Raw genomic sequence first — 10,626 nt, 5'->3', positions numbered from 1 at the left:
CCCATAGACTTCAACGGAGAAAAGTGAAGCCCATTTGAAGCACTCACTTCCTGATCGCCAGGCGAACTGCGCAGGCTCAAACTGAGCTTGAACACGTGAGCAACGTGTCTAACAGCTGTCAGTCTTCTAGTAGCTGTGCGGAGAGAAATCTGAATCATTCCCTTCCGAATCTCGCAGAGACGGAGAGCGTGAGCATTAGCTGTCCATGAGCTAGCAGTAGGATCAACTTTATCACTCTCTGTGGGCTTCTCCCTTCACTTTATCGGACTTAATGCCTCCACGTCCCCCCGATTGCCTGCGAGCTTCTACGCCGGTCTATACGGTAATTTCTCTACAGTGCGACAGAGAGTCGCGTGAGTTATGACGCAATCGTTAGCCTATTTTTACAAAAACGGCTTCTACGGGGCCATAACGTAAGGTACAAGGTAATGGAGCCTTTTATACATTGTCGAGTTTCTTTAGAAATAAATAATGGACAAATGGAGTCTTTGGACGCCTCAGATGTAAAGTTATTCGCTGTCAAAGTGACGCAAAAATGAATGGGAGTCAATGGAATGCTAACAGCAGGTGAAGTTCTGCTACAATGGCGGCGCCCGCGGAGGCTTCAGTTTCCGGCGGATGGATTACCCCCTTGGCGATTAGGCACTTCTTTCTACAAAAGAAGTCCCATTTCATTGGCTTGGCACCAACCAATAAAACGACTCCTGTGCGCCCTCCGCCTGCCCCGCCTTTCTCTCTCACCGCCACTGAGTTTGTAAGTGCACAAGTTAGTTTTGTGCACTTACAATGACAGGTGACAATTGTGATTGTACTGCGAACGTGAATGAAAGAATAAGTGCAACTATGTACTAGAAGTTTGTGTCTGTCATTGTATTTTTGTGATTGGCATTTTACACATTTGTGACTACTTGTCTCAACTTCAAATTCAAAATACAGGCTTGTGACAGTTTGTCTGGGAGTGAAAAACTCAACATTCAACTTCAGATTTTTATTTTACCGGTTTTCACATTGGAGCTGTGAGTGTAAATTTTAGCGTACAAGTACGAATATTAATTTTACAAGTTCTCAAATTCACATCTACTGTAGATGCTCTTGAGTTTTGCTACACTTTTACCTTTATCATACTGTCACTCAGTCTGTTTGTTTCAATGCTGTTTCAATTGCAGCTTTAAGGGGAGGAGCTTCCTTCAGACATCTTCTGTTTGACAAGGAAAGAATGCAAAGTTTAGCTGAACAACAGAACTACAACTTCATCATGCTTATCAACATGTTGCTCTTCTTAACTGGTCTGATTTGTTCTCTTATATGTAAGTATTCCATTGCAGACAAAATATTTGTTTGTCTCTTCTATTACTTTGTCTTGCTAATAATAAGTGTGTTGTTTGTGTTAGTTAGTTTTTGTCGTTGTTATATAGGCTACATTACATTTCCCTGAATTTTGATTCTAAAATTTGAAGGTGGCAGTTTTGCAAATATCACGCCAGTCCAGATCGAGGTTTATGAGAAAGAGGGAGAAAATGTTACTCTGTCCTGTAACTACTCCTCAGCATCAACACTACAGTGGTATCGACAATATCCCGGATCAGCTTCAGAATTTCTTCTGGATATTATACCGTCCACAGGAAAAGTTTCACAAAAGTCAGAAATTGTGGATCGAGATCCTCGATTCTCTGGAAAAGTGAATGAAAAGAAAACCCATGTGTATCTGGAGATCTCCACTGCTAAAGTGACAGACTCTGCAATGTACTACTGTGCCCTGGTGCCCACAGTGACAGGAAACACAAGAACACTGTACAAAAACTCTCTCAGCAGCAACACTGTGTAGGTGAATGTACAATGCATTGCATGTCTTCATAAAATATCTGCAAAAAAATATATATAATAAAAAATAAAAACGTATCCATATATCAAATACATGTTTCGAAGCAATCAATAATTCAATACAATTGTTTTATCATAGTATTCAAATATTTTTCATGGGGAAAAAATTAAATCACAAGAATACTACTCAAATACATAACTCAACAACTACAACTTTTAGTATAGGTTTTTATATACAAGAGTAATAATTATGCTCAGAAGTAATGAAGTATAGTACTTTATGATATTAGATCGCCACCTGCTGGAAATCATAGGAATAGTTAACAGTTAAGTCTTAGACTTAGAGAAATGCAGATGAATCGTGTAGGCCTATGACAAACAGTTGACATCATTTGTACTTCCTGCTTTTGCATTCACCCCACGACATTTAAAGATCAACCTTTCAAGAAACATTAAGCCTTATTTGATGTGATCATGGAAAGAGTGCAAATGGCCAGTCAACAAATAGAAAAATATCTGGTGATTCTCCTTATAGCATCAGGTACAATCCACAGTTCCAATGCATCATTTGCATGCTTATTCAGAAATGTAAATATATATATATACGTCTTGATTTAAACAAATGTATCTTTTTAAAACAATTTCCTTCCAGGTGTTATCTGTCAGGATCGGATTGGACCCAGTGGCCAGAGGACCAGCGTTATCAGTACAGAAGGAGATTTAGTGACACTGGAGTGTACATACGATTCAAGCAGTATCAACGTTTTCCTTTATTGGTACAGACAGTTTTCTAACACACAGCCACAGTTTGTACTGCTGAAAGGTGGGCGATCACAGACATATGAGATTATACCAGACCGTAGATTTGGATCCACTACATCCCAGACAACCACCTCACTGACCATTACAACTGCAACTCTGTCAGATTCAGCTCTGTATTACTGTGCTCTAAGAGTAGCCCAGTGTTACAAAATGTCTGGGAGGCTTTACAAAAACTCACTCAGAAAACTTGCTTTGAACAGTAAGTTATCAAGTGAATATCCAACCACATTTTTTTTCTTAATGAACCACTGAGCCAAATTGCAGGATATGGTAACACCTGCTGGAAATAAACAAAGAGTAGTAGGCTGAAATGTTTACATCAGGTAATATTAGTGATTACTTGGTGAGCTTTATATTGTCAGCATGGTTCTGAATAGTATTGACAACATGTAAATACTGAGTAACTTACATTTTAGAAACATTGCCAGAACTTTGTTTTTGCTCCGTCAATGCAAATAGTTCCGGACGAAGCCGCAGAAGAAACGCGGCATCTCCAAGCAAACAGACTGTTTGAACGAATTGATTGAGTGAATGATTCAGTGGATCACTCACTTGTTCTTGAATGAATCAGAGTTCTGGACGAATCAGTTAAATGAATCAATGACTCACTGGAACTGGATAATATTCTGAATGTTCACCAATCCAATCTGACTTCTGACCTATAATGCTGCCTGAATCATAATCATATAGCTACACTGTTCGTCCGTTGCTGAGCCCCCGACTGAGCCTGGTTACTCACAAGGATTTTTTGTCCAGTTGTCACCTGATGGAGTTTTGGTTCCTGAGCCACTGTCGCACTTTTTCCCTTTGTCGCCATTGGCTTTTGGCTTGCTTAGTTGGAGACATAAATGACATAAATGAACAATGACATCACGATTTTCTCCAGAGCTGCTATATAAATTAACTAAATTAATAACTTGTTTTACAACAAAAATGAAACATCACTTAACTTACTTAAGCTGGACTGTGAGGCTATTTTCTTCTGGAAACAAGCTTTGTTGCATTATTTTCCTGTTATCTCTGTAAAGCTGCTTTGAAACAATCTGATTTTGTAAAAAGCGCTATATAAATAAAGGTGACTTGAGGTGACTTGACTTGACTTGACTTGACTTGACTCACTCAAAGAAATTCCAGTCACTTGTCGCCACCTACTGTTTTTGTTTTTTGATAATGGGGCTGCATCAATTCTGCATTGTGAAGTGTAACATACTTCATGATGGGATGAGCCAATCAAACACTAACTATGCCCTTGCATTTATAAGAAGCTGACAGAACAATAAAAGGATTCGCTGCTCATAATTAATTACTGTACAATTTGGAGATGTCTACTTCACTTTTCACCTGTATCACATTGCTGGCAGGTACAAAAAAACAGTTTAGCATTTTCTTGCTTAAATGTCCATTGATGTTTTTTTGCAGGAATCACTTTGAGTTCATATAATTGCATCAAAGACCAAAACTGTCACTGGTAGAGAGGGGGAATCTGCGACTCTCACATGCTTGTATGAATCAAGCAGCTCTGATTTGCTATTTTGGGGTAGGCTGATCCCAAGAGTTTTTACTGCAGAAGGGTGCACGATCAGAGACGTGCTTTCAAAGCATAGATCCTCGCTATGCTGCGACTTCAAAGACATCCACTTTTCTCTTGATTAACAATCTAAAGCTGGAGGACACTGCTTCCTACTGTGTGCTAGAAGAACACTGTGGTGAAATGTATTTATCAGGCTGTACAAAAACTCATGGTCTTTCAAACCACAAAAAAGATTTCTTCCCTAGTAAATATTAGTCTGAGCAGCAAGAGATGTGGTCACACCTGGATAATGGAATTACAAATTGACTGTGTAAACCGGCCTGATCATGAATTTTGGGTTGATGATTAATTGTCATAATTGTTGCGAGTTAATTCTGTTTTTCTAATGTCACTTACTGTGTAAAATAAGTAATTGTATTATTTGAAAATGTATAATAACATAGCATAGGCATAATATAATATAATATAATATAATATAATATAATATAATATAATATAATATAATATAATATAATAATGCAGATGATTAAACCCACAAAAAATAATTTTGTAATGAATACCTTTGACTAACTTTGTACTTTGTAAACTGTTGTACTTTACAACAGTGTTTTATATTCTTTGGCAAAAATTTTAACTGCACAATTATGAGTGAAAAATTCAAACAACTTAAGATTATACAAATGTCGTACTCTGGAAGGAGGCGGAGCTTCCAGAGGAGACTTCAGATTTGTCACTTGTCTTGTCGTCTTTATTTTGCTCTGCTCACAATGTTTCTGTACATAGTCATTTGGATCTTAACCGTTGCAGGTAAATAGATTTTTTCTTTACCCAGTGTGTGTGACTGTATTACTGAAAATAAGCTTCTTTAAATGCCAATTGAGCTGTGGAAATCTCAACATATTTCTCCTATTTTTTATTTTATTTTTAAGATGTCATTCTTGCAGATGCCATTACCTCAGAACGCACAGAAGTGCATGCAAATGAGAACGAGAACATGACACTATCCTGTAGGTATTCCTCGGCATACAGTCTCCTTTGGTATCGACAGCATCACAGTTCAGCTCCTCATTTCCTCATGCTCATCCTACAAAGCTCTGGAAAAGTAATACAGAGTTCAGACGAGCGCCTGTCAGGAAAACTGAACGTGGAGAAAAATCGTGTAGATTTGGAAATCCCCTCTTCCACAGTACAAGACTCAGCACTGTACTTCTGCGCTCTGCAGACCACAGTGACAGGAAATCAAACATTACTGTACAAAAACCTAACAGCATGAGCGTTTATCATGCTCATTATTCACTCTTAGTTAGGAGGAGGAGCTTCAAGCTGCTTTAAAGAGCTCAAGTGCCATCACAGACGTGCCATTTCAGCATAATGCTGCTCATCACAATTATCCTGCTCTGTGCTGTTGGGAGTGAGTATAACTCAATATGCTTAGTCAACTTTATTTGTTTGTCTTAATAATAAACCACATTTGAATATAATCACACTGTAAATAATGTAAATAAAGTGGACGAATTAGGACAAAATGTGTTTTTATAGTTCAGAATATTTTTCTAATTCCTTTTATCATCATTTTCAGGTGGAAGGTTTGAGAGTCTCATTACATCAGACGAAACTGAGGTCTTTCATGAGGAGGGTGACATTATAGCTTTGTCCTGTAGCTACTCAACAGCAATTAGTTTGCATTGGTACCGCCAGTATCCCAAAACAGTTCCTGAATATATTTTATTAATTCTGCAAACCTCTGGACAGGTCCAGAGTCCAGAGAATCTGGATTCTCGGTTTTCTGTGAGACTAAATGAAAAGAAAACCCGTGTGGATCTGATCATCTCCTCTGCTAAAGTGTCAGACTCTGCTCTGTATTACTGTGCACTGGAGCCCACAGTGACAGGAAACACAAGAACACAGCACAAAAACATGCCTAAACATAGTAGAAAAGATATAGACCCATAACAAACAGTTCCTTTCCTTTCATTCTAATTTGAGGACATTGCAAAAAGGCAAATATTTAATGCTCAACTGTAGTCAATAGTTTCTAACAATTGCTAATAATGTTCATCATTGTCTCATTTATTTCATGAAAACAAATGCTTTCGAAACAAACACGTTCTTCTAACTACCATGTAATCCTCCTTCAACCACTTAAGATATTGTAACACTCAAACAATATAACAGTGTAATAGCCCTAACAATATGTACAGTAGAAAATATAAAGACTATCATTATGAAAAAGAGACAATATGATAAAGTGGTCCATTAGGCTCACGACACTGCCCGTAAAAACTTGTGAAATATGTTTTTGAGGCTTTATGATATCATATCAAACAGTGAAAATGTAAAATAGCACTGTCATAAGTGGCAAAAAAAATGTATTTATAAAAATAGACATGGAAATATAAGTAAATCAGTTTTATTCTGTCTTTTATTATTGCATGTATTCATTTCTGTTCTCCATTTTGGTGGAAGGCGACCAAATATTATTTGTGATGATATTTATTATTTTAAAGACTACACACACATGTTTTATACGAAAAGACTAAACATTGAATGAAAGAAAACAAAAGCAAGAACCAGTTCGATATGCACACAAAAAAAAGTATATTTTGGCACATTTCAGCACTTAAAGGTCAGGGGCGGACTGGCCATCGGGAGCACCGGGACATTTCCCGGTGGCCTGACGGTCGTTCTGGCCTGCCGGCTGCCAAAAAAAAAAAAAAAAAGGCCTGCCGGCAGACGATCAGCCCGATCTCATCCCAAGGCGTCATATACTGACGCTTTGACAAATCGTTTACATCCAACGCACATGGCACCCTTTAGCGTCAATATGAGACGCAGATATTTGTCAAAAGTGTCAGTATATGACGCCCTAGGATGAGAATGCGTTGGATAGGCTGGTGTGCAACTACGAATTAATTGACGGATCTCTCAATCGACGAATCATAATGGCGGAGTGAAAATGACAATCCCACCCAACGTCACGAAGCACTGCCTAATATCTGACTAAATAGTTCAAAAAATGGAGCGTAAACGCAAAGGAGGAGCAGAGAGGGAGCGTTTAAAAAGGAAAAAAGCCCTGACCACAGACTCGGCAAGCTGCTGCAAAATCTCAGCCATGTTTGCCAGTAAGGGAACAGGTCGGTCAAGATTACATTTACATTATATTTGTAATAATTTGGCAGATAAACGCTTTCATCCAAATAGTGTTAATTTCGTCAGACGAGACGAGACTAAAAATGTTCGTCAACGACCTTTTTTTCCATGACGAGACTGCACCAATGTCCAAAAACGCTGACTAAGACTAAATTAACATGCATTATTGTTGACGAAAAAAGACGAGAATGTTTTGCATAAAATAAAAACTAAGATAAAATCTCTCTTCATTTTCGTCTCCAATCGTCTCTACATGCCATCATCAGGAGATAGGATATTCATCTGTTATGAACAGATTAATGTTAAAAAATAGTTGCATTAAAAAGATCTATTACATTTTTTTCAGGTAATTATGACATTTAACCAATATTTGAGATGTGTGAAACACTATTTGACTGAAATGGTTATCAGAAATAATCTCAGAAATAATTTGTTATTTAAAAAAAAGACTAAAATGTTTTAACTAAAACTTAGAAATATTGAGTTTCTTTTGACTAAAATTAGACGACTAATTAAAATTTGACTAAAATAACGAGACTTTTAGTCGACTAAAACTTGACTAAGATACCTTGAGTTTCTTTTGACTAAAACTAGACTAAAATGACGAGACTTTTAGTTGACTAAAACTAAGACTAACTAAGACACTTGGCACAAGACTAAGACTAAATTAAAAATAGGTGACAAAATTAACACTACATACAAATCACTTAGATAATCACAATAGATAAAATTAAACCAACAAACGAGCAACAATATGTAAGTGGTGCTGTATCAAGTCTCGTTTCGTCTACATGTAGCATATTTTTAATATAATAAATAAAAATGTATAAAAAGTAGACAGAATAGTGTTATTGGGTCAAATTGTTTAAATAATAAATAAATCAAGTAGATGGTATGGAAAAGAATACAGTGTTAGTTATTTAGATTTTTCATTTCTAGTCTACAATATGTAGCCTACAATGTTTGTTTGTTTATTTATTTATTTTACCAATTTAAGGCAATTTTCTATTTGTCATTGGTTTGGTAGTATAAATGGTGTATTCCTAGTGAGTTTGTAAGGGTTATTTTTTTTATATATTATTGCATCTGGTAGTCTACCTGTTACATTAATAGGGTTAGCCTACAAGTTTATCAGTCCAGTAGATTACATGAATAGGGTGGTGGTGACTGCAGCAGCAGAGGTGGCCTGGCAGTGGAGTCAAATTCCCGGCCTGAATTATTGTCCCAGTCCGCCACTGGGTTAACCCAATATATGGCCAAATATTTTGACCAAGTTGATCAGAGTACTGAATTATAACTGTGGTTGTCACTGAACATCATTTCTTGGTTTCTGAAATGAATATGTTTTAACTTGTTTAATCTTTTTTTTAGTCTTTCTAAGCTTTCTCTTTGGTCCTGATTCTGATTTAGAGAGAAGTTCATGAAATGATCATGAGAATGATTCTGCATTTTTATATTTTACCAGCAGGGAGCACCCAGAGTTATGATCTACAATGAAACTCGGTTACGTTGTGTGAACGGATACACAACCCTGAGAGTTCAGAGGCTGAAAGACTGCAGAGCAAGTGTCAGGTCTACATTTATATTGTTGTAGTTCTATATAGCAGATTATTTTTGGTCAATCATGAGATCTTGGCTGAGGGATATCCTTATTGTTATATTCTGTCTAGGTGATGTATCACGTTTTTATTAATTCATTTAATTTTAGGAAAATGCTGTTTTGAGTGTGTTGTGAGAGGCAGTGCGAGTTAAATAATGTTACAGTATTGTGCTCTCCACAGAATGCAGAGGACAACATACTGTACGTCAGCCAATAACAACAATTTCAGCTTGCGTTGGAGAGACTGTAACACTGAAGTGTGAATATGATACAACAGACACAATGCCTGCTCTGCTGTGGTACAGGCAAACTAAGCATCCAGAATATATATTAGTAAGACACAATCTTGGAAATGGAAGTAATTCCAAAGACTTCCCCAACAAGCGATTTCAATCCCTGCTGGATTCTGCAGCAAGAAGAATTACACTGACTGTCCAGAACCTTCATCTGTCTGACTCGTCTGTGTACTTCTGTGCTTTGAGGCCCACTGTGAAAGCAGGATATTGAGTTTTCTAACAAAAACCTGAACTTCACCGCCCACATATTACAGTTTGTTGCCACCCATTGTCTGTATACACTCTTAAAAATAAAGGTTCCAAAAAAAGAAAAATGTCTTCGCAGTTATGCCATTGAATAACCATTTTTGGCTCCCCAAAGAACCTTTCACTGAACAGGTCTTAAAAGAAGCATGTTTTCCTTTGAATGAAGACATTTTTAATAATCTGATTAACCTTCTTTTTTTTTCTTTTTTTTTACTGTAAAGTACCTTTTGTGCAATGGAAAGTTTACATGAATGTTTCAGGTTCTTAATGAGACCATCAATGCCAAAAAATTACCTTCATTTTTAAGAATGTATGATAAAACACTACTGATATATAAAAATATATATATAAACAGTATTTATATAAAATATAGTTTATTACAAAATGATATATACACATTTTATACTTAAAATAATTGTATAATACAATGGATCATACAATAACAAATAGTACATGCAATATAATATATATATATATATATATATAAAGAAAATTATAAAAAATAAAATAGACTGCCACAGATTAAAACTTCTGTCAATGTGATATAACCTAAAATGTCAGACAGAGCCCAGTAATGCAACACCAATTTGAAATCTGTCATCGTTTGATTGTGATGTTTTGTTTTGCTATATGGACAGCAGTTAAAACTGCACTATAAAACGTTCTTGAGCTGGTAAACATACATTGGCTACATTAATTTACATAATGCCCTATTTTAAATGAATTGCCCTAACACCTGTGAAGAGATGACTTCAACTCCTGCGAGGACTACAGATGATGCAAACTCTGAATGACCAGTGCTACATTTCTATTATTGTAATTATTATTTTCACAACTTAAATTAATACATTGTTAGCTAACTGCATGATTTGTATGTACTTGGACACAGTGACCTCTGATAACAGATCACTCTAAATTGGAATGTAGACACATGCATTTTCTGTAAAGCTGCATATGTATTGTGAAAATACAAAATTAATATGAATTGAATTGAACATTTACTTGGATAGTTAATACCACTGGGAATGACAAGAACATAAATTTAAGAGTTTGTAACAGCCCTATCTATAGTCTAGCATCTGGTGACACCTGCCAGTGACATCACTGCACTGTGATTGGTTGTTGAAAGCACTGACTGGGAGCTTCAGTTGTCTGAAGGA

General features: G+C 36.4%; 1 long non-coding RNA gene across 1 annotated transcript; it reads left to right on the top strand.

The window, feature by feature from the left end:
- Positions 1–4,948: 4,948 nt before the first annotated feature.
- On the top strand, positions 4,949–6,520 carry LOC306999606. Its single transcript, XR_013797882.1, has 3 exons — positions 4,949–4,981; positions 5,104–5,585; positions 5,754–6,520. It is a non-coding gene; the product is annotated as an uncharacterized lncRNA (long non-coding RNA).
- The last annotated feature ends 4,106 nt before the right edge of the window (positions 6,521–10,626 follow it).

Source organism: Phoxinus phoxinus (assembly GCF_949152265.1).
Source record: "Phoxinus phoxinus genome assembly, chromosome: 5".
Classification (NCBI taxonomy): Eukaryota; Metazoa; Chordata; class Actinopteri; order Cypriniformes; family Leuciscidae; genus Phoxinus; species Phoxinus phoxinus.
The sequence above is the reverse complement of the archived record's forward strand: the minus strand, read 5'-3'. Positions and strand labels throughout refer to the sequence as shown.